The sequence below is a fragment of the Nylanderia fulva genome, unplaced genomic scaffold (assembly GCF_048542155.1).
Source record: "Nylanderia fulva isolate GAGA-0341 unplaced genomic scaffold, ASM4854215v1 Scaffold276, whole genome shotgun sequence".
NCBI lineage: Eukaryota > Metazoa > Arthropoda > Insecta > Hymenoptera > Formicidae > Nylanderia > Nylanderia fulva.
Window position 1 is genome coordinate 64379 of NW_028190343.1, and position 26508 is coordinate 90886.

The window sequence follows — 26508 nt, forward strand, 5'->3', positions numbered from 1 at the left end:
AACGAAAAAATTGTTTCGTTTAGGATAACGCACTGTCATCCGCGATTTGGCTCTTATTGCCTGTCTTATATATGTTAAATTTATATAACTAGTTTTGTTTAATTAATACATTGTGCCAAAGATCAGATAATCTTTATGACGAGATTGTAATTAATTTTCTGCAAACCTATCAGTCCCAACTGCCATACATCTGTATGTGAGAATTGTGGCCTGTACACTTTCGTGTTTTTATTTTTATTTATATTATTTCTTACGTACAAATATAACTAGTTTTGTTTAGTTAATACATTGTGCCAAAGAGTCACAACTTTATAACGATTAATTTCCTAGTGCTTGTAATCAAATGATATGTATCCATTCTTATTTTCGTGATTCACATATTTTATGAGATGTACTATTGATTAAAGTTATTGTATTTTATGTCAATTCGAGTACTATACTACAATTCTACTCCATAAAATATTGTACATGCACAGGAAGTACATTATTTCCTTGTTATAATATCGATTTCTACCGAGGTAAGAGTTGTGTGATGTAAAAAACTATATGAATTATATAGCTATTTCTTGTATCAAAAGAATCTGATGATGAAAATAAAATAGTGCTAATCACAAAATATCACTCTATTTTGCTCATTTTTCATTATTATTGTTTCACTACAAATTGGCAAGATTTATGAGACAGTTCCTAAAAAATAATATTTTATTTTAAAATAACAATCATATATATCTATCTATTGCATTAATGTTTGTTGTAGATTTTAGAATTATAGAATATGTTAATATTTTCTGGTTATAAGATTGTTGTTTTAAAATAAAATATAAACTTGTTGATAAACTTGTTGATAAATAAATACTTGCAAAACATCAATGTGTATGTATATGACTAATAAATGACTAATATTTATGTATACATGACTAATATATATGTATATATTAGTCATATACATATACATTAATATTTTGCAAGTATTTATTTGTCACTTACAATATCCTTATGACGAGATAAATGCATTTGAATCACATGTCAATTTTGTAATTAATTTTCTGCAAACCTAAAGTATAAAAACGCTCAGTTTGTGCGGAAAACAAAATGTTTAATTTTGTTCATTTATTTATAATAAAACTTCTAAATATTTAATTAGAATGAGTCAACAACATATACCTGATATTATAGAAATTTGATGAGATTTGTGTTTCTCTTTTGCAATTCGTTCAACTTCCTTCATCAACAGTGTTAGAATTTATCATTTTATAACTCAATTAATTCATGGATAGTGCTTCTTGTTAATGCTGTGTTGGGTGCTGCTCCCTTTTTTTATTGTATTATTTGGTACTAACATAAGTCTTTGTCTTGTATGTCTGCTCGTTCGTTTATCTCAGATTATATATCTTGTCTCTGAACAAAGTGTCGTTTATCCATTCATTCCACATTCTGCATGATATACCTGCAACAGGTTATGGGCTCAGTCTCGGTAGATACCGGGAATATAATTTAAGTCGAAAAAAAAATATACAATTTATCTATTTTTCTGTGGTCTGTTGTTTTTTTGTACGTATCCGTCGAAAGCATAGCGACAGAACCGGCTTTTCGGCCGCTTTTGCGAAGCTCAAAGGACGAGAAAATTATATTAACTGGAAATTTCAAATGAAGAATTATTTGCGGCATGACAATTTGTGAAGTGCTATCAGTGGATACGTCGAAGGAAATAGAACGACAGCCGAAGAAAAATTACGAAGAGATGAGAAAACTCTCTCGAAGATTAATCTCATGGTTGATCAATGCTGCTTTTCATACCTTATAACGTGTGAAACTGCTAAGCAGGCATGGAATGCACTTGAAAATGCATTTGAAGATAAGGGACTCAATCGACGTGTGGGACTTCTTCGTAGTCTATGTTCCGTAAGATTGGAAAATTTTACTTCAATAGAAACCTATGTCAATGAAGTTATGTCGCTCGCTGAAAAACTTCGTGTTGTAGATAAACCGGTTGATGAATTTCTAGGAGCTATTATGTTACTAGGTCTCCCTGACACATATCAACCTATGTGCATGGCACTTAAACATTCAGATGCGGATATCACTAGTGATTTAGTTAAAACTAAACTGTTACAGGACACTAATTGGAATAAAACAAATCCACAAACTGCGATGTTCTCATATAAACAAAAAAAGGAATTTTAACCCAAATAAATCTAAACCAAAGAAACCTTTTTGTTGGAATTGTCATAAAGCTGGACATTACAAATTTGACTGTATAAAACGTATACAAAATACTGAAACCAAGGCTTCATCGGAGAAGAAATGTTTAGATAAATCTATTGAAAAGGACAAAAAGAACGAAAAAAAGAAAAGGATTACATTGGTCAAAAAAATTATCGCAACACGCAATTAATATTAAAATTTTGCGTAAATTCAAATAAGCGTATCTCCGCAAAAAATTATCGTATTAAAAATTTTTTTTGTTTTAAAGGGTGAAGTCTCTACTTTAAGAAACTTTCGTTTGATTTTGATTTCATCCTCTTCTCCTCTTTCCACTCTTTCAAAAAGTAAGGTGTTTTTTTTTCAAAAAATTGCAAAATTTGACGAACTCTACAAAGTAAAATAAATTTTTTTCGCAAATCTTATTATTTGCAAATTTTTGTAAAATATGAACTTTTTCGTACAAATTAAAAAAAGCAAAGTTTGTACGATTTTTTTGGGCAGAGTTACGGCATATCAAAGTTATCTATGCATTTTTGTACAATTATCACCAGCATCAGCGATACCAGATGCGCACCAACGATGATTGCACGACAAATTGCTAATGAAGATCTCTCTCACAGGATCAGTGATTACACAATTAGAAGACGTTTATGTGAACGTGGTTTAAGATCGCAACTTCGACATTTTCCTCTTCTAATGTATGAAAAAATGCATACTTTATGATTCATACATTTGGAAAAAAAATGTTGAAGTCGCGATCTTAAACCACGTCTTTTTAATTTTTTGATTACTGATTCTGTGAGGGAAATCTTCATTATCAATTTGTCGCGCAACCATCGTTAGTGCGCGTCGGGTATCGCTAATAATCTCTAAAAACTCACCTTTAAAAAAAGGTAAAAAAAGGCGACCAGTTAAGGGCACGCCATTAACAAAAATTATTTATTGCAAACCCATGTAGAATCCTATCCTATTGCAAACCCATGTAGAATCCTATGAAAAATTAATCATTGCAAACCCATGTAGAATCCTAGGCAAAATTAACCATTGCAAACCCATGTAGAATCGTACCCATTGCAAACCTATGTGGAATCCTATGAAAAATTAACCATTGCAAACCCATGTAGAATTGTATTAAAAATTATCCATTGCAAACTTATGTAGAATCCTACATTGCAAACCCATGTACAATAGAATTGTATGAAAAATTATTGATTATAAGCCATGTACAATCGTAACAAAAGTAATGAAATAAAAAAAAAATTGCGACAAGTGAAAGTAGAAACTTGTACCAGTGGAAAATTAAAATTGCAGACATATATATAGTCGTATAATGAATCAGTAAAAATTTAAATTTGCAAATGTAGAATCGTACCATAAAAAAACTTATCTTTTAAAAAAAAGATAAACAAGATGCCAAGTCCATTAATATAAAATAAAAAGAAATAAAAAAATTGTAGTTAAAAAAACTGGGCGCGCTGCTAAATAATATTCTAATGATATTAAAATTAAATTGTTATTTTTAAATTCATTGCAGTTAAAATATGTTTTGTGTTTAAATTAATTAATGTTACTTTAAGGTGCTAAATAATATTCTAATGATATTAAAATTAAATTGTTATTTTTAAACTCATTGCAGTTAAAATATGTTTTGTGTTTAAATTAATTAATGTTACTTTAAGGTGCATTGTAATTTTGAAACTTAGCAGCGCGCCCAGTTTTTTTAACTACAATCTTTTTATTTCTTTTTATTTTATATTAATGGACTTGGCATCTTGTTTATCTTTTTTTTTAAAAGATAAGTTTTTTTATGGTACGATTCTACATTTGCAAATTTAAACGAAAATTTGGATAAGATTTGCGAAAAAAATTTATTTTACTCCGTAGAGTTTGCGAAATTTTGATATTAATTGCGTGTTGCGATAACTTTTTTGACCAATGTATATATATTGTATATAAAATATATTATTCTTTTTTTTAAAAAGGGCATATTATCAAGATTCAACTAATATGCATTCTTTAGAAAGGGATTCGATACAAAGGGAACGAGATTCAAGTAACATGCCTTTAGGGAATACTAAATATTATAAAGTGCGTATTCTCTTGCAAATTGCTTTCGAGAGTAGTTCTTGAAGAGTGATTCTTGCAAATAGGCATATACCCTTTTAAATATTTAAAGAGTATGTTTATTTGCAAGATACATTCTGCGAGAGCAACGATAAAGGTGGACACCCCATTACATATATATATGTATGGTGGCGCGGGCGCGTATCCTGAAAATAGCCCGGGCATATATTCTGGTGCAGGTACGTATCCTGTAAGCCCGGACATATATCCTGGTGCAGATACGTATCTTGCAGCAGAGGGCACATATTCTAGCGCGGAAGCATATCCTACTGCGTCAGGCACATATCCCGGTGCCGGCACGTATTTTGCGGCACATATTCTGGCACGGGAGCGTATCCTGCTGCGCTAGTTATATATCCCGGCGCGGGGACGTATTATGTGGGTTCGGGTTCACGGTTTTTCATTCTCTTCCGCTCCCGATTTACCGCTTGCCGTACGACTTTATTTATGCGCTGCAAAATGAAACTAGTTAGATATTAAGAGTTTTAACAAGGCTCTGTAATATAAATATCCCACAAAAAAAGACATCACAGATGTAAAAAAAAAGCGCTAAGTTATATCTTTCGTCAGCAAAAATAGTTCTTTATAATAATAAAAAATATAATCTACTCAAAAATTATATTTATAGCCAAAATAATTCTTTGCAAAAATTAATCATTATCAAAAATATTTTCTCAAAAATTATATTTATAAATTATATTTTATTTTTGTTAATAATACTAGAAAAAAATTAAAATATTAGCATCAAAAAGTAGTAAAATCAAAAAATTGCGCTACATAATTATATTGATAATACGAGAAAAAAGGTTAAAATATTAGCATCAAAAAGTAGTCAAATCAAAAAGTTGCACTAAGTAAGTGACAACATAATATATAATATTTAGATAAATTTCCTATAATGATACAAATGTATAATTATTGCTTTATTTTAAAACGTTTATAATATATACAATAACAAAATAAATTCAGTAAAATATATATATATATATATTTATTCATATAAATTTAACATATATAAGATAGGCAAATAAGAGCCAAATCGCGGATGACAGTGCGTTATTCTAAACGAAACTAAAATTTTTTCGTTAGAATTAAATACCTGTGCACAAGGTACCAAATTTTTACTTGGACACGGCCAAGATATAAAATTGGAATAATCTCTACAAGAATTTTTAATTCCATGTATCCCCTATTCCCCCTAAAGAAATAAAGTGCGAGAGAAAAATATAGATCCGAAAGTCGCAGAATCGGGAATCGAACCCGAGACCTTTCGCTTGCCGGGCGACTGCTCTTCCAACTGAGCTATTCAGATCCTTTCGATTCTATACTTTTCTCTGTTATATATATTAATGTTGGTAAATAAACGCCTTTTAAGCAGCGTGTATAAATTAAGAGTTTAACTAGGCTCTGTAATATATAAATATAAATTTAACATATATAAGATAGGCAATAAGAGCCAAATCGCGGATGACAGTGCGTTATTCTAAACGAAACTAAAATTTTTTCGTTAGAATTAAATACCTGTGCACAAGGCACCAAATTTTTACTTGGACACGGCCAAGATATAAAATTGGAATAATCTCTACAAGAGATTTTTAATTCCATGTATCCCCTATTCCCCCTAAAGAAATAAAGTGCGAGAGAAAAATATAGATCCGAAAGTCGCAGAATCGGGAATCGAACCCGAGACCTTTCGCTTGCCGGGCGACTGCTCTTCCAACTGAGCTATTCAGATCCTTTCGATTCTATACTTTTCTCTGTTATATATATTAATGTTGGTAAATAAACGCCTTTAAGCCAGCGTGTATAAATTAAGAGTTTAACTAGGCTCTGTAATATATAAATATAAATTTAACATATATAAGATAGGCAAATAAGAGCCAAATCGCGGATGACAGTGCGTTATTCTAAACGAAACTAAAATTTTTTCGTTAGAATTAAATACCTGTGCACAAGGCACCAAATTTTTACTTGGACACGGCCAAGATATAAAATTGGAATAATCTCTACAAGAGATTTTTAATTCCATGTATCCCCTATTCCCCCTAAAGAAATAAAGTGCGAGAGAAAAATATAGATCCGAAAGTCGCAGAATCGGGAATCGAACCCGAGACCTTTCGCTTGCCGGGCGACTGCTCTTCCAACTGAGCTATTCAGATCCTTTCGATTCTATACTTTTCTCTGTTATATATATTAATGTTGGTAAATAAACGCCTTTAAGCCAGCGTGTATAAATTAAGAGTTTAACTAGGCTCTGTAATATATAAATATAAATTTAACATATATAAGATAGGCAAATAAGAGCCAAATCGCGGATGACAGTGCGTTATTCTAAACGAAACTAAATTTTTTCGTTAGAATTAAATACCTGTGCACAAGGCATCAAATTTTTACTTGGACACGGCCAAGATATAAAATTGGAATAATCTCTACAAGAGATTTTTAATTCCATGTATCCCCTATTCCCCCTAAAGAAATTTGGTGCCTTGTGCACAGGTATTTAATTCTAACGAAAAAATTTTAGTTTCGTTTAGAATAACGCACTGTCATCCGCGATTTGGCTCTTATTTGCCTATCTTATATATGTTAAATTTATATTTATATATTACAGAGCCTAGTTAAACTCTTAATTTATACACGCTGGCTTAAAGGCGTTTATTTACCAACATTAATATATATAACAGAGAAAAGTATAGAATCGAAAGGATCTGAATAGCTCAGTTGGAAGAGCAGTCGCCCGGCAAGCGAAAGGTCTCGGGTTCGATTCCCGATTCTGCGACTTTCGGATCTATATTTTTCTCTCGCACTTTATTTCTTTAGGGGGAATAGGGGATACATGGAATTAAAAATCTCTTGTAGAGATTATTCCAATTTTATATCTTGGCCGTGTCCAAGTAAAAATTTGGTGCCTTGTGCACAGGTATTTAATTCTAACGAAAAAATTTTAGTTTCGTTTAGAATAACGCACTGTCATCCGCGATTTGGCTCTTATTTGCCTATCTTATATATGTTAAATTTATATTTATATATTACAGAGCCTAGTTAAACTCTTAATTTATACACGCTGGCTTAAAGGCGTTTATTTACCAACATTAATATATATAACAGAGAAAAGTATAGAATCGAAAGGATCTGAATAGCTCAGTTGGAAGAGCAGTCGCCCGGCAAGCGAAAGGTCTCGGGTTCGATTCCCGATTCTGCGACTTTCGGATCTATATTTTTCTCTCGCACTTTATTTCTTTAGGGGGAATAGGGGATACATGGAATTAAAAATCTCTTGTAGAGATTATTCCAATTTTATATCTTGGCCGTGTCCAAGTAAAAATTTGGTGCCTTGTGCACAGGTATTTAATTCTAACGAAAAAATTTTAGTTTCGTTTAGAATAACGCACTGTCATCCGCGATTTGGCTCTTATTTGCCTATCTTATATATGTTAAATTTATATTTATATATTACAGAGCCTAGTTAAACTCTTAATTTATACACGCTGGCTTAAAGGCGTTTATTTACCAACATTAATATATATAACAGAGAAAAGTATAGAATCGAAAGGATCTGAATAGCTCAGTTGGAAGAGCAGTCGCCCGGCAAGCGAAAGGTCTCGGGTTCGATTCCCGATTCTGCGACTTTCGGATCTATATTTTTCTCTCGCACTTTATTTCTTTAGGGGGAATAGGGGATACATGGAATTAAAAATCTCTTGTAGAGATTTTTCCAATTTTATATCTTGGCCGTGTCCAAGTAAAAATTTGGTGCCTTGTGCACAGGTATTTAATTCTAACGAAAAAATTTTAGTTTCGTTTAGAATAACGCACTGTCATCCGCGATTTGGCTCTTATTTGCCTATCTTATATATGTTAAATTTATATTTATATATTACAGAGCCTAGTTAAACTCTTAATTTATACACGCTGGCTTAAAGGCGTTTATTTACCAACATTAATATATATAACAGAGAAAAGTATAGAATCGAAAGGATCTGAATAGCTCAGTTGGAAGAGCAGTCGCCCGGCAAGCGAAAGGTCTCGGGTTCGATTCCCGATTCTGCGACTTTCGGATCTATATTTTTCTCTCGCACTTTATTTCTTTAGGGGGAATAGGGGATACATGGAATTAAAAATCTCTTGTAGAGATTATTCCAATTTTATATCTTGGCCGTGTCCAAGTAAAAATTTGGTGCCTTGTGCACAGGTATTTAATTCTAACAAAAAAATTTTAGTTTCGTTTAGAATAACGCACTGTCATCCGCGATTTGGCTCTTATTTGCCTATCTTATATATGTTAAATTTATATTTATATATTACAGAGCCTAGTTAAACTCTTAATTTATACACGCTGGCTTAAAGGCGTTTATTTACCAACATTAATATATATAACAGAGAAAAGTATAGAATCGAAAGGATCTGAATAGCTCAGTTGGAAGAGCAGTCGCCCGGCAAGCGAAAGGTCTCGGGTTCGATTCCCGATTCTGCGACTTTCGGATCTATATTTTTCTCTCGCACTTTATTTCTTTAGGGGGAATAGGGGATACATGGAATTAAAAATCTCTTGTAGAGATTATTCCAATTTTATAACTTGGCCGTGTCCAAGTAAAAATTTGGTGCCTTGTGCACAGGTATTGAATTCTAACGAAAAAATTTTAGTTTCGTTTAGAATAACGCACTGTCATCCGCGATTTGGCTCTTATTTGCCTATCTTATATATGTTAAATTTATATTTATATATTACAGAGCCTAGTTAAACTCTTATATAAGAGTTTTAACAAGGCTCTGTAATATAAATATAAATTTAACGTATAAGACGGGCAACAAGAGCCAAATCGCGGATGACAATGCGTTGTTCTAACGAAACTAAATAATTTTTCGTTAGAATTAAATACCGGTGCACAAGGCACCAAATTTTAACTTGGACACGGCCAAGATTTTAATTATGAAATAATCTCATATTTTGAGATTTAATTTCAATACCCCTTTAACCCCCCTACGGAAAATAAATAAATGAATGCAAGAGAAAAATATAGATCCGAAAATCGCTGAATCGGGAATCGAACCCGAGACCTTTCGCTTGCCGGGCGACTGCTCTTCCATATAGCTCAGCTGGAAGAGCAGTCGCCCGGCAAGCGAAAGGTCTCGGGTTCGATTCCCGATTCAGCGATTTTCGGATCTATATTTTTCCATATAGCTCAGCTGGAAGAGCAGTCGCCCGGCAAGCGAAAGGTCTCGGGTTCGATTCCCGATTCAGCGATTTTCGGATCTATATTTTTCTCTTGCATTCATTTATTTATTTTCCGTAGGGGGGTTAAAGGGGTATTGAAATTAAATCTCAAAATATGAGATTATTTCATAATTAAAATCTTGGCCGTGTCCAAGTTAAAATTTGGTGCCTTGTGCACCGGTATTTAATTCTAACGAAAAATTATTTAGTTTCGTTAGAACAACGCATTGTCATCCGCGATTTGGCTCTTGTTGCCCGTCTTATACGTTAAATTTAAACTCTTATATTTATTCATCTTTATATTTAAATAACATGAATAATTATGTAATTAATTCAAACTGGAATGTATATACATTGTAAAGTTATTATATATTTTTATAAAATATTTAGATAAATAGATATATATAAAAAATAAATTATTTATCTCTAAATAATTATTTAATTCAAATATATTTAAACGTATATTCAAAAAAGGTAATATAAGGCACAAAGAATTAAATTTAGGAAATTAAAAAAATTTAAAGTTAAATAAAAATTTTTAATTTAAATTAAAAAATAAAAGTAAAAATAAAAGTAAAAAAAATGTAATGTACAAAAAATACTTAGCGCTGTTTTTGTATTATAGCCCTTTGACTACGAAACGTCCTTAAAAATGATGATTAGTAACGAAATGTGTATATACAGAATATATCACACACAGAAGTCGCATCCTATCTTTGGAGAGTGAAATGATGAAGTCAAAATAAGTCGAAATTAAAGAATCATGAAATTATATTTGAATCTTTTTTATAAAAAAATTCATAATGAAAATAATGCGCTTTAAACATCTATCTCGAAACTTTGATTGCGATCAGGAAAACATTGCAAATGCTTTAAAACATGTATTAGAATAAAGAAATTTTTATTCATTTATATTTTGATTGATCAATTAAACACTTTGAAATGCTCCATATACATTAATTAATATATGTATACATCAGGGTTGGGAAAGTTACTTTGTAAAAGTAACTAGTTACAGTTACAGTTATTTCATTGAAAAAATAACTAGTTACAGTTACAAGTTACCGATTTTAAAAAATAACTCGTTACAGTTACAGTTACTCTAAAAGTAACGAGTCGTTACTTTTCAGTTACTTTTTAAAAATAATTATACATTGTTTTAAATATAAGGAGCTTACATTTTATGCACAATTACAGTCAAGTATTTAAAAAAATTCTTGAATGTAATATTGATCGATTTGCTTGCGACTTTGCAATTAACATCAATGTATGAATGATCTTTATATACAACAGTAAAAATAGTTATAGTAAGTTACTAAATGGTAATCGCAAAGTCGCAAGCAAATCGATCAATTATTATCTTTAAGAGTTTTTTTAAATATTTGACTGTGATTGGTCGATCTTAATTATGTGTTATATTATTTTATGTACACAAAATGAAAATTTTAGGTAAAAGATTAAATCATATGAAGATCCATATGCTACTGTTATCAAAATTTAATTTAATAATATAACGGCTACCATACTTAAACAATACTTTTAGCGCATGTTTCCAAAAAAAGTAACTAATAAAGTAACTATTAAAATAGTTACTAGTTACTAAAAAAATGTAACTAAGTTACAGTTACAGTTACAGATGGAAAAAAGTAACGAAGTTAAGTTATAGTTACCGAAAAAAAGTAACTGTAACTGTAACTTCGTTACAAGTAACTCGTTACTTCCCAACCCTGGTATACATATATTAATAACATATATATGTATATGTATACGTCTTTAGCATATATTAATGTATAGTAAATTCATTTTTATAATTTTCACTTAGCCCATTCACATTGCCCAATCGTTGAATCTGTTTAATATGACAATTATTGCATGTTACATTATATACATATATTTCATACATGTATATCGATATGTTCAGCTAGCCACATGTCATTCGAATATCGAGCCACGTAATATGTTTATAGATTTCTATTGAAGCGTATTGCAGTAAAAAAATTAGTCTATACTTTGATTTATATTTTATTTTATTTACTAATGTGTTAAAATAACAATACAAAAACAGCGCTAAGTATTTTTTGTACATTACATTTTTTTTACTTTTATTTTTACTTTTATTTTTTAATTTAAATTAAAAATTTTTATTTAACTTTAAATTTTTTTAATTTCCTAAATTTAATTCTTTGTGCCTTATATTACCTTTTTTGAATATACGTTTAAATATATTTGAATTAAATAATTATTTAGAGATAAATAATTTATTTTTTATATATATCTATTTATCTAAATATTTTATAAAAATATATAATAACTTTACAATGTATATACATTCCAGTTTAAATTAATTACATAATTATTCATGTTATTTAAATATAAAGATGAATAAATATATATATATATATATATATTTTACTGAATTTATTTTGTTATTGTATATATTATAAACGTTTTAAAATAAAGCAATAATTATACATTTGTATCATTATAAGAAATTTATCTAAATATTATATATTATGTTGTCACTTACTTAGTGCAACTTTTTGATTTGACTACTTTTTGATGCTAATATTTTAACCTTTTTTCTCGTATTATCAATATAATTATTTAGCGCAATTTTTTGATTTCACTACTTTTTGATGCTAATATTTTAATTTTTTTCTAGTATTATTAACAAAAATAAAATATAATTTATAAATATAATTTTTGAGAAAATATTTTTGATAATGATTAATTTTTGCAAAGAATTATTTTGGCTATAAACATAATTTTTGAGAAGATTATATTTTTTATTATTATAAAGAACTATTTTTGCTGACGAAAGATATAACTTAGCGCTTTTTTTTTACATCTGTGATGTCTTTTTTTGTGGGATTTCACATATTTTTGCAAAGATCATTAAACAAAATGCATTAAATAAATGTATATTTTTTTATATTTATAATGAGAGAAGACGAGAGAGAGCAAGAGGACCCAAGAGAGAGAGCGGGAGAGAGCAAGAGGGAGCAAGAGGGAGCAAGAGAGAGCGAGAGAAAGCGGGAGAGAGCAAGAGAGAGCGAGAGAGAGCGAGAGAGAGCGATAGAGAGCGATAGAAAGCGGGAGAGAGCGAGAGAGAGCGATAGAGAGCGATAGAAAGCGGGAGAGAGCGAGAGAGAGCGGAAAAAAACGAGAGAGAGCGAAAGAGAACGAGAGAGAGCGGGAGAGAACAAAAGAAGGCGAGAAACAGCGAGAGAAAGCGAGAAAGAGCGAGAAAAACCGAGAAAGAGCGAGAGAAGACAGAGAGAGCAAGAGAACGCGAGAGAGAGCGGGAGAGAGCGAGAAAACGCGAGAGAGAGCGGGAGAGAGCGAGAGAACGCGAGAGAGAGCGGGAGAGAGCGAGAGAACGCGAGAGAGAGCGGGAGAAAGCGAGAGAACGCGAGCGAAAGCGGGAGAGAGCGAAAGAACGCGAGAGAGAGCGAAAGAAAGCGAGAGAGAGCGAGAGTAAGCGAAAAAAACCGAGAAAGAGCGAGAGAAGACGAGAGAGAGCGAGAGAGAGCGAGAGAAAGCGAGAGAAGGCGATAGAGAGCGAGAAAAAGCGATAGAGAGCGGGAGAAAGCGAGAGAGAGCGAAAGAGAGCGAGAGAGAGCGAGAGAGAACGAGAGAGAGCGGGAGAGGACGAGAGAAGGCGAGAAACAGCGAGAGAAAGCGAGAGAGAGCGGGAGAACGCGAGAGAGTGCGGGAGAGAGCGGGAAAGAGCAAGAGAGAGCGAGAGAGAGCGAGAGAGGGCGAGAGAGGGCGAGAGAGAGCGAGAGAACGGGAGAGAACGAGAGAAGGCGAGAAACAGCGTGAGAAAGCGAGAGAGAGCGAAAAAAACCGAGAGAGAGCGAGAGAAGACGAGAGAGAGCGAGAGAACGCGAGAGAGAGCGGCAGAGAGCAAGAGGGAGCGAGAGACAGCGAGAGAGGGCGAGAGAGAGCGAGAGAGAGCGATACAAAGCGGGAGAGAGCGAGAGAAAGCGAAAGAAAGCGAGAGAGAGCGGGAGAGAACGAGAGAGAGCGAGAAACAGCGAGAGAAAGCGAAAAAAACCGAGAGAGAGTGAGAGAAGACGAGAGGGAGCGAGAGAGAGCGAGAGAGGCCGAGAGAACGCGAGAGAGAGCGGCAGAGAGCAAGAGGGAGCGAGAGACAGCGAGAGAGGGCAAGAGAGAGAGCGAGAGAGAGCGATACAAAGCGGGAGAGAGCGAGAGAGAGCGAAAGAAAGCGAGAGAGAGCGGGAGAGAACGAGAGAGAGCGAGAAACAGCGAGAGAAAGCGAAAAAAACCGAGAGAGAGCGAGAGACGAGAGAGAGCGAGAGAACGCGAGAGAGAGTGGGAGAGAGCGAGAGAACGCGAGAGAGAGCGGCAGAGAGCGAGAGAACGCGAGAGAGCGGTAGAGAGCAAGAGAGAGCGAGAGACAGCGAGAGAAAGCGAGAGAGGGCGAGAGAGAGCGAAAAAAGACGTGGGAAAGCAAGAGAGAAAGGGAGAAAAGGGGGGAGAGAGAGGGGAGAGAGAGGGGGGAGAGAGAGAGAGAGAGTGAGAGAGAGCGAGAATTTATTTTTCGTTTGGTTGCTTAAAAGGTTAAGCAGCTGAGGAAAATGTCACTATACTAGGATGGGTGACCGCGGATAAGGTAAAGCAGCCTCGGACAGAATCACTTTGTCGGGATGGGTGACCGCGGACAAGTACGACGCCGTAGTCTTAAAAAAAAGTGACACCTTTTCGACCAAAAAATAACTTGAAAAATTCATATCTCCGCAACCAATAGAGCTATCAAGTTCGTTAAGGTCTCATTTTACTCGGAAAAAATCGCGCTTTCGATTGATATGGTCATCTTTTGAAAAATATGTTTCCGTTCATGAAATATTTCAAATTTTTGTTTTCATGGTTACGAAAATCGTGTTACGTCCGGTAAAGGATACACAGTAGCGTCCTACGGATAATTTTCGCTATTGTTTCGATATTTTCGCTATCTTTTCGATATCTTTTGATATTTTTTTTTGTTTTTTTGTAGATAGTATTTTAATTTGACGAATAAAAGATATAACTTAGCGAGACGCTACCGCGTCTCCTGATAAATTTAACGTATAAGACGGGCAACAAGAGCCAAATCGCGGATGACAATGCGTTATCCTAACGAAACTAAATAATTTTTCGTTAGAAATAAATACCGGTGCACAAGGCACCAAATTTTTACTTGGACACGGCCAAGATTTTAAATATGAAATAATCTCATATTTTGAGATTTAATTTCAATACCCCTTTAACCCCCCTACGGAAAATAAATAAATGAATGCAAGAGAAAAATATAGATCCGAAAATCGCTGAATCGGGAATCAAACCCGAGACCTTTCGCTTGCCTTTCGCTTTTACGTTAAATTTATATTTATATTACAGAGCCTTGTTAAAACTCTTATATTTGATACACGCTGGCTTAAAAAATGCGTTTGTTTACCAACATTAATATATATAACAGAGAAAAGTATAGAATCGAAAGGATCTGAATAGCTCAGCTGGAAGAGCAGTCGCCTCCCGATTCAGCGATTTTCGGATCTATATTTTTCTCTTGCATTCATTTATTTATTTTCCGTATGGGGGTTAAAGGGGTATTGAAATTAAATCTCAAAATATGAGATTATTTCATATTTAAAATCTTGGCCGTGTCCATGTAAAAATTTGGTGCCTTGTGCACCGGTATTTATTTCTAACGAAAAATTATTTAGTTTCGTTAGGATAACGCATTGTCATCCGCGATTTGGCTCTTGTTGCCCGTCTTATACGTTAAATTTATAGTTAGATATTTTTACACAGACACACACACACTTTCTCCCCTCTCTCTTTCCCTTCCACCCTCTCTCTCTCGCACCACACACACACACACACACACACACACACACGCGCGCGCTTGCACGCATGCACGCATATAGACACGCACACTGTCGTGACTCGATCTCGTAAATTTCTTTTAAACAATAATAATATAATAACAATAAAAAAGAGATTAATAATATAATTAGGAAATATTAACAAAAATGCTAATGAACAAAATAAGTAAAGTAGGTAAGAGCAAGCGAAGAAAGCGAGTAGCGCGAAAGCGACCTCGATACTAGCCGGACTCCAAGAAGTACGAGTAAGCAAACATCAAAAGAAGAATACGGCATGCTGAGGCTGCAACGCCCTAAATTAAAGCAAATATAAGGAGATTGACAACGATCAACAGGGGTCCGATCTTAGAACGTGCTACGCGCAGTGGTCCGCGCATTGCCAAATTATACTATTATTAGAATAAAATGTTGTTACTTTGAACTCGCGAATGTCTACTTAGTACGTAGGTCCTAACTCTTTGAGCGTGACGATCCTCTACCTAAACGTTTCTACCTTCGGCGACGGGCACAACATAATTTGGTGCAGCGGTGAGATCCTCGACGCCAGCACGGGTAAGACCTCGAGAAAAATAAAAGGATGTTACGTCCCGTACGCAATCGCGGCGTGTTATTCACGAAGGGTATATCTCGCGTTACACGTGTTCGGATTGTTGCGTGAGACAACGTCCTATTTAAAAGTTTCCGGGGATACTCATAACGAAGGGTTTTCACAATAATTTGTTAATAAATCCAACAGCGAAACAATAAAATAATTCAATGATCTAATTAGAGTCCCAGAATTATATTGAATTATAAAAATATATGTATAGAAATGTGGATATATTAAATAGACTTACTACTTATTGTGAGCGTTGATTCTTAATTTTTAGCATGATGGAACTTCGGTTGGCTTGGTGGTCGGTTGGTTCGTCGGACAACCACTTATTGCGCACAAAAGCACTAATAAAGCACTAATAGAGTACTAATTACAATAGTTTCGCCGGAGAAAAAGGTAGTGAGTGCTCCGTGGCAAAGTTCATGCTCATATCCCGTTTTTTGGTTCATGCTCTCCATTTTATCCTCTTAACAAGATCCTGCAAATGAAAATCCGTAAACGCAATTTTTAATATTTTTACTTTCTCCTACCGCGGGGTGAATTCCAAAGATCGACGAATCGGAAATTTTATTACAAGGATCTTTGAATCGGAGTTTGTTTCCAAAAAGCGGGGATGTCTCATAGATTGAGTATCGCCGGTGGTGTTTGTTGTTAGATTTCCTCGGCGTATATCGCTATGTTTGGCGGTTATTAATGATGTTTTTTTATTGACTGGGTTGCCTATTTATTACTTGTTTGGCAAAGATCGACGGGTCTTAATGTGGTCTAATCTTATTTTTTTGAGAAAAATTTGCTTCCGGTGCGTTATCGCCGTGTTTTCTCAATTTGTACACAAAAATTTTTGCTTTTGCTCTGCACGTTTTATTTACTAATTTATATAAATATATATTTTTCTCTCGCTTTCCTCGCTTTCGTCACTTTTAGCTCTGTCTTCATATTTTAACAATTTATATTTGTTGGGCCTTCACGATATATCCGGCTGTGTTGGCACGTTTACGATTTTTATCATATGCGCTATTCAGATTATCATTTCCTTCATTTCTATTTATCTAACAATAAATTCTATTCTGGTCGTGAGAAAGAAAAGAATCGTGAAGTCCACAGAACGTAACAAAAGCTTAATTTTTTAAATTGCGCGTGTGTATACATAATAATATTTATAACTATAAAACATGTAATATTGAAGTTTTTATTATTTATTTATTTTTGAACCTCATTTTTCATACATCTTTATTTGTTAATAATTTTTTTAATAAGCAATGAGTAAACGATAAGAATAACGGATAAAATCTTTTGAATATTATTTAGAATCACGACATTGAGAATATATTTCAAAGAAATCTGAATTGTATATTGCAATAAATGAATATTTATTCTAATTCTTGTTGCCCGTCTTATACGTTAAATTCTAATTTATTTTGCAAGAAAAAAATTTACCTATAATTCTTTGTTTTATTTAGAAAAAAAGTATCAATAATATTTCTCTTTCCCCCTCTCTTTCCCTCTCTCTTTCCCCCTCTTTTTCCCCCTCTCTTTCCCCCTCTTTTTCTTTTTCCCCCTCTATATATAAATAATATCAATAGTATTTAACTCTCGCTGTTGGGTACCGGTTTCAGTCTTTTGTTATTATCGTTCGTTATTGTAGATTATTTGTCTATCTTTACAATATACATATCTACAGCCAGCACAAGCGACGACGAAACTACCACCGCACAAAGTAATTGTCGCATATTGGTGAGAAAAGAATCATATTTAACCATATCTTATCTTACTTATCTGTTGTCTCGATGAAAGAAATAATTTAGCCTTCCGAATCAACTACGACTGTGTATGAGGAAAGAGATAAGTTGATACGTTCTATAATATATTATTTCCATTATGCTTATGTATTAGCCTGGTTTTCAACTCCTTGATATAATCAAAATCGCACTTTTTGTCACTAGCAATGAATAACGGCAAATTAATACTCATAATAAACGAATACTTCCGGGCTTTTAAACCTGATGAAGAAAAACATCGTGTTTGTGAAAATTTTAAATATAATAATAATAATATCGCCTTACTATATTATGAAGTAAGACAATCTTTCACGTTGTGACATCATGATTCATTTATCCGTATAATTTCTTAATCTTTGTTTTCTATATGCGCTGAAGAAGACTCAAAGAAAGAGCGGAAATCGCGTCTAGATTCTTATAATCAACTTATATGTATACGTAAAAAAGACATCACAAATGTTAAAAAAAGCGCTAAGTATATCTTTCGTCAAAAAATTAACAAAAATAGTTTATAACAAAAATTATTAAAAATTTTTTTTTCAAAAATTATATTTATAAATTAAATTTTATATCTTTAATAATAACACAAAAAAGTTTAAAATATTTGCATCAAAAAATAGTAAAATAAAAAATTATGCCAAGTAAGTCAAAATTATTATTCTTTTAAAGTTTATAACCATCAAAAATATTTAATCTTTTCAAAAATTACATATGTAACCAAAATAATTCTTTACAAAAATTATTTAAAAATTATATTTATAAATTATAAATCTAAATCAAGGAAGGCGTAAAGAGCCATACGCGGATGTTGCTGCGTACATTTTCAACGAAACTAAGTTTTTGTTGGAAACAAAGCGTGCGCAAAGCACGTATTATTCTCGGTGTACCAACCAAGACTTTAAAAATTGAAATAATCTCTTTAATAAGATTTAATTTCAAAAACCCCCTAACCCACCAGCGGAAATAATTAAATAAATGTAAGAGAAAAATATAGATCCGAAAGTCGCTGAATCGGGAATTGAACCCGAGACTTTTTGCTTGCCGGGCGACTGCTCTTCCATCTGAGCTATTCAGACCCTTCGATTCTATACCCTTCTCTGCTTACATATACTCTATAACGCCTATTCGCCGGCGTGTGTATAAACAACCTAAGGTTCAATAACGGCTCTGTAATATAAATATAAATCTAAATCATAAGGAAGGCGTAAAGAGCCATACGCGGATGTTTTCTACGTACATTTACAACAAAACTAAATTTTCGTTAGAAACAAAGCGTGCGCAAGGCACGTATTATTCTAGGTGTACCAACCAAGATTTTAAAATGCAGCATTTCAGTCTCGGGTTCGAATCCCGATTCAGCAACTTTCGGATCTATATTTTTCTCTTACATTTATTTAATTATTTCCGCAAGGGGGTTAGGGGGTTTTTGAAATTAAATCTCAAGTAAGAGATTATTTCAATTTTTAAAGTCTTGGTTGGTACACCGAGAATAATACGTGCCTTGCGCACGCTTTGTTTCCAACGAAAATTTAATTTCGTTGTAAATATACGTAGAAAACATCCGCGTATGGTTCTTTACGCCTTTCTTATGATTTAGATTTATATTTATATTACAGAGCTGTTATTGAACCTTAGTTTGTTTATAAATTATAATTTATCTTTATTAATAACACAGAAAATTTTTAAATATTTGCGCTGTTTTGCAAAAAGCTATTTTAAGGCTAGCTGAATGCGTTATTATACTACTATATAAAACATTATAAAAGTTACAGCGCTAAGTTTTTTGCTTAATTTTAATTAAATTTGTTTCTTTTATTTTTTAACTTTAATTTTTTAAAACATTATATCTTCCTAAATTTACTTGGTGTGATTTTTTATTTCAATACTTTGGTGCGAATATTTAAAAAATTTTTGTGTTATTAATGAAGATAGAATATAATTTATTGTTCGAGCGCGAACCCGTGAAATTGGAATCACCCGGTATATTTCGTTAAATTTGAAGCAATCATAACCGGTGGAATTTAAGGTTGTAGGTATTATCTGAGTGAAACAGCGATCGAGTATTTCTTGCGCAGTCATTTCCGCAAATTGTTTGGCTAATTCTAAGAACCTGCCCAACACTCTTCAACGATTACACGTTTTTTTGACAACCCAAACAGCTGACAAGACGAGGCAAACGCTGGGCCTGTTTGTAAACTGAATGCGCGTTGAAAATCGATGCGTGTGTTCTGTCCTCTCGCTGGAACAGCTGGTCGTATATTTTTAAAAAACGAAAAGTCGAAAAACGCGCGCGCGACTAACAAAGGTCGAACAACAATTATCTTTTGTGATAGAGCAATTCAGCTGATTATAAAACCGTCCGTCGCTCGCGCCACGTGAAATTATTCGCGCATAGCTTTTTGCGCCCTGCGTGTATATTACTGAGAAGTCGCTCACTTCGGGATTTAAAACTGCATTGAAGTTGCTCGTCTCTCCACACGCGTTTTCGCGATTTATGTCATTTTTTTGTATTTTATTTTTTGTTGTGCGAAATAAAAGCTCGTTACTTTTTTGTCCGATAACCGTGTGGGAATGATTTACATTTCATCTTTCTCTCTCATAATCGCGCGCGTACTACTTTCAATTCGCTCTAGTCGCAACATTTATAAATATAATTTTTAAATAATTTTTGTAATACATTATTTAAATATTAAATAATTTTTGTAATACATTATTTAAATATTAAATAATTTTTGTAAAAAATTATTTTGGTTACATATAAAAAAGTAACAATAAATCTTTAAATTGTTTTATTATTTTGGAAAAAATATATTAATCATTGCTTTTATTAAAGGTAATTCCTTCTTAATTTTCAAGCAGGAAATGAGAATATTATCTTGTAAAATTTGAAATAATCATAGTTATGATACTTGTAAATTTTATTATTTAAATCGATTTTTTAATTTTTTATAGTTTTAATTTTTATCACGTTTTCATAATTAATGTGATAATTTTTCTTATATAATTATATATTCGAAAAACGTAAGCTATTCGAAAATATTATTTTTTAGTGTTTTATTTCTTGCTCAAAAAATTTACATTTTAAATCTGAAATAAATGTAGACATACTTTGATAGTTGATTGTCACTAATCTTAAAAATTATTGTTTTCATATATAATATTAAATTAGATTATCGAATTATATTACAATATATCAAAAAGAGTTCTTAAATTAAAATAATTCGAAACAAAGCATATGTAATGTGTGCTACATTAAAATTTTAAATACTTCAGGTAAATATTTTAAAAAATATGGGGGAGGGAGAGAGAGAGAGAGAGAGAGAGAGAGAGAGAGAGAGAGAGAGAACATGAAAGAACACGGGTAAATTCAGAAAGACATAAGATTCGTATCATTGCATTGAATGCAGCATTTCAGTATATCATCTGTTAATTTGCATAATAAAGTTTAATTTGAAACCAATTTTTAGAAAAGTTGCAACATTCTATTAAGATAACCTATATTTACTGATTTAGAGATCTTCATAAATGGAAATGGCAGTTAATATTTTGAATACGAATCCTGAAATAAATGTCAAGGATATTTTTCAAAATAAAGAATTTTCAAGCATCACAAAGGTTACAAATGATAAAAACGATATGCAGAATCAAAAGAAGACACATGTAAATTTTGAAGGACTATTCACGTTCAAGACTGACTTGAAGTGGTTTAATATCATATATGCTATTATTTTACATACTGGCATGTTGTATGGCTTTTTAACTTTTAATTGGTTCGAAGATATCAGAACAACTTTTTGGAGTAAGTGTTTTTTAGAAAATTGTTAATTTCATTATTTCGTGTCTTTAATTTATAAAGAAATAAAAAATTAATTAATTTTTTTCTGAATAGAACTAATGATTTTTTTACATACTATTTTGTATTTAAATATTTAGAAATAGTTTACAAATATATGTAAATGCTTCACATTTACATTAATTTAATTGGAGTATTATCTAGCTTTTAATAAGGATAGTTGCGAAAATCAGCAATGATTAACCAGAAATTAATTAAATAGACTTTAATAATAAAATAAAAGCGCGATGAAAGCTTGGCAGCTTTCATTTCTAATACATAATTTTGATTTTATTGTTGCGCAAACACTGCGTCAATCGCAACAAGACAACTAAATTATCACAAAGCACATAAGAAAAATAATTTGGTCTATATACATACAGGGTGTTCTATTTTAATTACCACAAGTGAATATGTTAAAAAATATACAAGATATTGGAAAATGTTTTACATAAAAGATTTCGAAGTAGAAGACGTCTTATCGTAAGCATAATTTTATTCCAAGCAGAGACATTGGAATTTCGAAGTCATTACTTTTTTTTAAACGAAATCATACTTTTTTTACATAAATATATATTTAGTGTAAAAACTATTAAAGTTGCATAGTCAAAAAATGAATGGGGTTTATAAGATGTTTTATGTTTTACTCTTACATTCTAATAATAATTAGAATATCTAACCTGATAATATACACAGGATGTCCTAGAAAATTTGTAACTAAACTTGTGTGCAGATAGTGGAGCGGTCTAAACTGAATCGACAAGTCGTCTACCATTTTATAATTTTCACGATAGTTAACGGTTTACTAATTATTAAAAATTACCGTATTCGCCCGACCTATTGTCAAATGCAAGGGTGTAGCCAGATGCGGCCGCCCTTTTTTTTTTTTTTTTTGTGTCGCTGGGGAAACCATCATGGTACCGTACACCCCCGGGTAGGGGTGAGGGTTATGTGGGACTCCTTGTTCCCCTTGATCGAGCCACGAATGGTTTGACCAGGGGGCCCAAGACCTACCTCACTAAAACCCCAGCGGGTGTCCACCTCGGGCGTTGGATAGGATGGAATGGATCACAAAAAAAGACTATTATTGTTTAAGTTCCAGTGATTCAGTGCTTCCTAAAGCATATGGCTTGCCCAAAATTCACAAGGAAAATGTTCCATTCAGAGTAATAGTATCGTCGGTCAATACAGCATTACATCATTTAGCTGCTTATTTACACAACATTTTAGTGACAAGTTTACCCAAAGGGAAAAGTCATGTTAATAATAGTTTTGAATTGTGCAGCGCATTGTCTGATCTTAAATTAAATAATAATGAAACAATCGTATCTTTGGATGTGATATCGTTGTTCACAAATGTTCCTTTGGACCTTGCAATAGATAGCATAAATAATAGATGGCAATACATTGAAAACCACACATCAATAGACAAAAATGAGTTTGTTAATGTAATTAAATTCATTTTGACTTCAACGTACTTCACATTCAACGAAACGATCTATAAACAAATACATGGAACTCCTATGGGATCGCCTTTATCTCCAATTATTGCGGATATTGTCATGCAAGATGTAGAAACTAGGATTCTTGAAACTATAAATGTTAATATAAGTTTTACTATCGCTACGTCGATGATATCTTGGTTTGCTTGCCGGAAGATCAAGTCACATATCTAGTAGAAAAATTTAATGATTGTCACGATAGATTAAAATTCACAATAGAAAGAGAGGATAACCTAGCATAAGTTTTTTAGATATCTCACTCAAAATTATAAATAACATAATATATATAGATTGGTTTCAGAAAAAAACATTTTCGGGTAGAACACTCTTATATCATTCAAATCATCCTATATGCCACAAAAAAAGTGTAATATATAATTTAGTAGACCGGTCAATATTATTATTACATCCCCGTTTTTCATAGTAAAAATTTAACATTAATCATAGAGATTTTATTGAGCAATAGTTATCCTCTTGATCTCATTTTCTCAGAAATCAATAATAGACTGAAGTTCCTTATTGTTAATAGATTAAACAAAGAAATGACTCAAGATATAAATAACGAAATCATAAATAACGACAAAAATAAAAAATTTATAGCGATACCATACATTGAAAGAATCTCGGAACTAGTAGCATCAGAATTAAAGAAATCAAATATAACAGTAGGATATAGATGTCTAAAGAAATTAAACAGAGTCATAAAAACGCAAAAAGACAGGGATAAGCTCCAAAATAATTCGGGGGTCATATATAAGATATCGTGTAATAATTGTGATGTTACATATGTAGGACAGACGAAAAGACAATTATGCACAAGAGTAAATGAACATAAAAATAATATTAGATTAGATTCTGCAAGGCACCCGGTGGTTTCTGATCATATTGTAAAATTTACACACAATTTCAATTGGAACGACACAAAAATCCTAGATTATAAAAAGAATTATTATAAAAGGTTGATATCAGAAATGATATATATTAAAGAAGAAAACAATAGTATCAACCTAAAAAAGGATACCGAGCGTCTTGACGGTTCTTATTTTGATATTCTAAAAAAATTGTCTACGTCATCTTAAAAATTGGGTATATATACAGCGCGCCGACATTGTGAGATACAGATATCGATTTGTTTTTTAAAAAAGTACACATTGTGATTATGTTAAGTAAAAAGAAATAATTTTTTAAAAAAAGTGTTATGTTCGTGACAAAAAAGTAAGTTAATACTATTTATTAAAAAACTAAAATGTAATATTTGAGCGGATATATTAATTTGTTCACAGTGTCGTTACATAATATAACAGCATGACATACATAAATCTGACGCTCTAACTCAAGCCAACAAGCATGAATTTTGCGTTCGTCATACGATAGTCTCATAAATGTATTTATAATAAGGTCGAAATGACCAAATTAATTTTGACATATTAGCATGATATTGAAAAAGACTGTCGTGCAGTCGAAACGTTTATCTTATCTTTTGTATATTATGAAGTAAATTAATAAAACAATTTTTTCAATTAATATCATATAAGCTCGTTAAGTTGGCCTTTTATTATATCACATACAATATATAGACTTATAATATAAAAAACGCAGAGTAACCAACATTAATAATACAAAAATCTTGGATCACGAAAGGAATTATTACAAAAGGTTGATATCTAAAATGATATACATTAAAGAAGAAAAAAACAGTATCAACTTCAAAAAAGACACCGAGCGTCTTGACGGTTCTTATTTTGATATTTTAGAAAAATTGTCTATGTCATCTTAGCATAGCGGTATATATACAGCGTCTTAACATTGTAATTGACATATATTGTGTTTGCTTTTTACAAAGTATACATTAATTTATACACGCTGGTTTAAAGGCGTTTGTTTGTCAACATTATTATATATATATATATATATATATATATATATATATATATATATATTGTTACGTCCTCCGGACGTTCTTTCTCGCAAAAGACGTCTCTCGCACACACTCTCACTCACTCGCGGCTCGCGAAATAAATACACTCTCTTATGAAGAAATGATCCTTTATACAATGATAAAATACAATGACTAATGTACACGCGAAAGAAAGAAGATTGCTCTCTGGTCAAGTCACGTCCGTACGAGATGACAGCTAGACCAAAACTGTCATGGAGCCTGAAAACAACCACCGGGCGGTTGTCAATAAACAACCCCCCTTAACAATGAAGCTCCACGACACAAGGGATGATATTCAGGGGATGAAAGATCAGGGACGTAACACTGCCCCCCTTCTTCAAGATTGTCGTCCCGACAATCAAAAACAGAGGGCTATCCAACGCTGTACAATAACTCTGCATTCCGATGCCGACCTCAGGACTCCGACGAATTTTCTTGTTCTACCCTGGGCTCCTGCCACAGGTTACCAAACAATCCGCCATTCTGGATCCCGTCGCACATCCGTTGGACTATATTCGCCAATCCAAGTCCACAGTACAACTGTATCAATTGTCGATTCCAGGGCACCGACGAGTCTTCCTGCCCTACCCTGGGCTGCTGCCGCAGGTTACCGAGCGACTCCGTCAATTTGGTCCCAATCGACTTTCAAAATTCTTTGAAGATAAGTCCCAGTCTCCCTTCGTCCTCCGGTTCAGACAAGGGGGGGGGGGGTATCTTCCGTGGACCCATCGTCCCTCATGGACTCCCCAAGTCCTTGTCTCGGCATTTGCCCAAAGTCCCGCGGGAAAACCACGGATCAAAAACCGCGGGCAAGACAGTCTTCTTAGAGTAGAATAAAGACGGATGAAGATTTTCTCCCTCGAAGACTAAGCTGGGAGATCAATTTTTCCGCCATTCAGTAAACTCTTCTCAGGTCAAAGACAAATTTCTTTCCAAATTGAAGACTCTGTAACGAAAAATAAAATGCGCAGTAACTTATTCTATTTTTTTAAAATTAAAACATCCCCCCGAATTTTTAAATGAAAATCGACATTTTCGGGCTCCAATCTACTTAATTATTTTTCTAAACTTCTCTCGAGAAAAGGAGCTAATCTATCTTTCTTTCGTAACCCTCCCCTTGAATTATTTTTATGGCTTTTGCCCTTTCAATTGCCAAACTCAATGAGGTTATATTTTCTAATTGTAAAGTTCGTTTGACAAAATTATCATATATCGCTGAAATGAATTGCGCGCAGGCGATTTTATCTCGGATTTCGTGTAGGCACTCGGGATACGCAAGGCGAACCAATCTTTCAAGTTCCGAACCTAATGTTGCCAAATCTTCCCCAAACTTTTGTTTCCGATTTGTAAATTGAACGTAATAATTTTGTGATAAGAGTCCTTCTCCAAAACGCAATTCAAGTTTTGATTTTAATTCGTTGAATTCT

At 32.8% G+C, this 26508-nt stretch overlaps 2 long non-coding RNA genes across 2 annotated transcripts; one reads left to right on the top strand and one right to left on the bottom strand.

The window, feature by feature from the left end:
- Positions 1 to 993: 993 nt before the first annotated feature.
- On the bottom strand, positions 994 to 16502 carry LOC146722763 (uncharacterized). Its single transcript, XR_014924960.1, has 3 exons — positions 16272 to 16502; positions 1165 to 1447; positions 994 to 1054 (listed from the first exon to the last, which is right to left on the bottom strand). It is a non-coding gene; the product is annotated as an uncharacterized LOC146722763 (long non-coding RNA).
- Positions 16503 to 17645: 1143 nt separating this feature from the next.
- On the top strand, positions 17646 to 22122 carry LOC114929707 (uncharacterized). Its single transcript, XR_014924958.1, has 3 exons — positions 17646 to 17764; positions 21322 to 21607; positions 22024 to 22122. It is a non-coding gene; the product is annotated as an uncharacterized LOC114929707 (long non-coding RNA).
- Positions 22123 to 26508: the final 4386 nt, after the last annotated feature.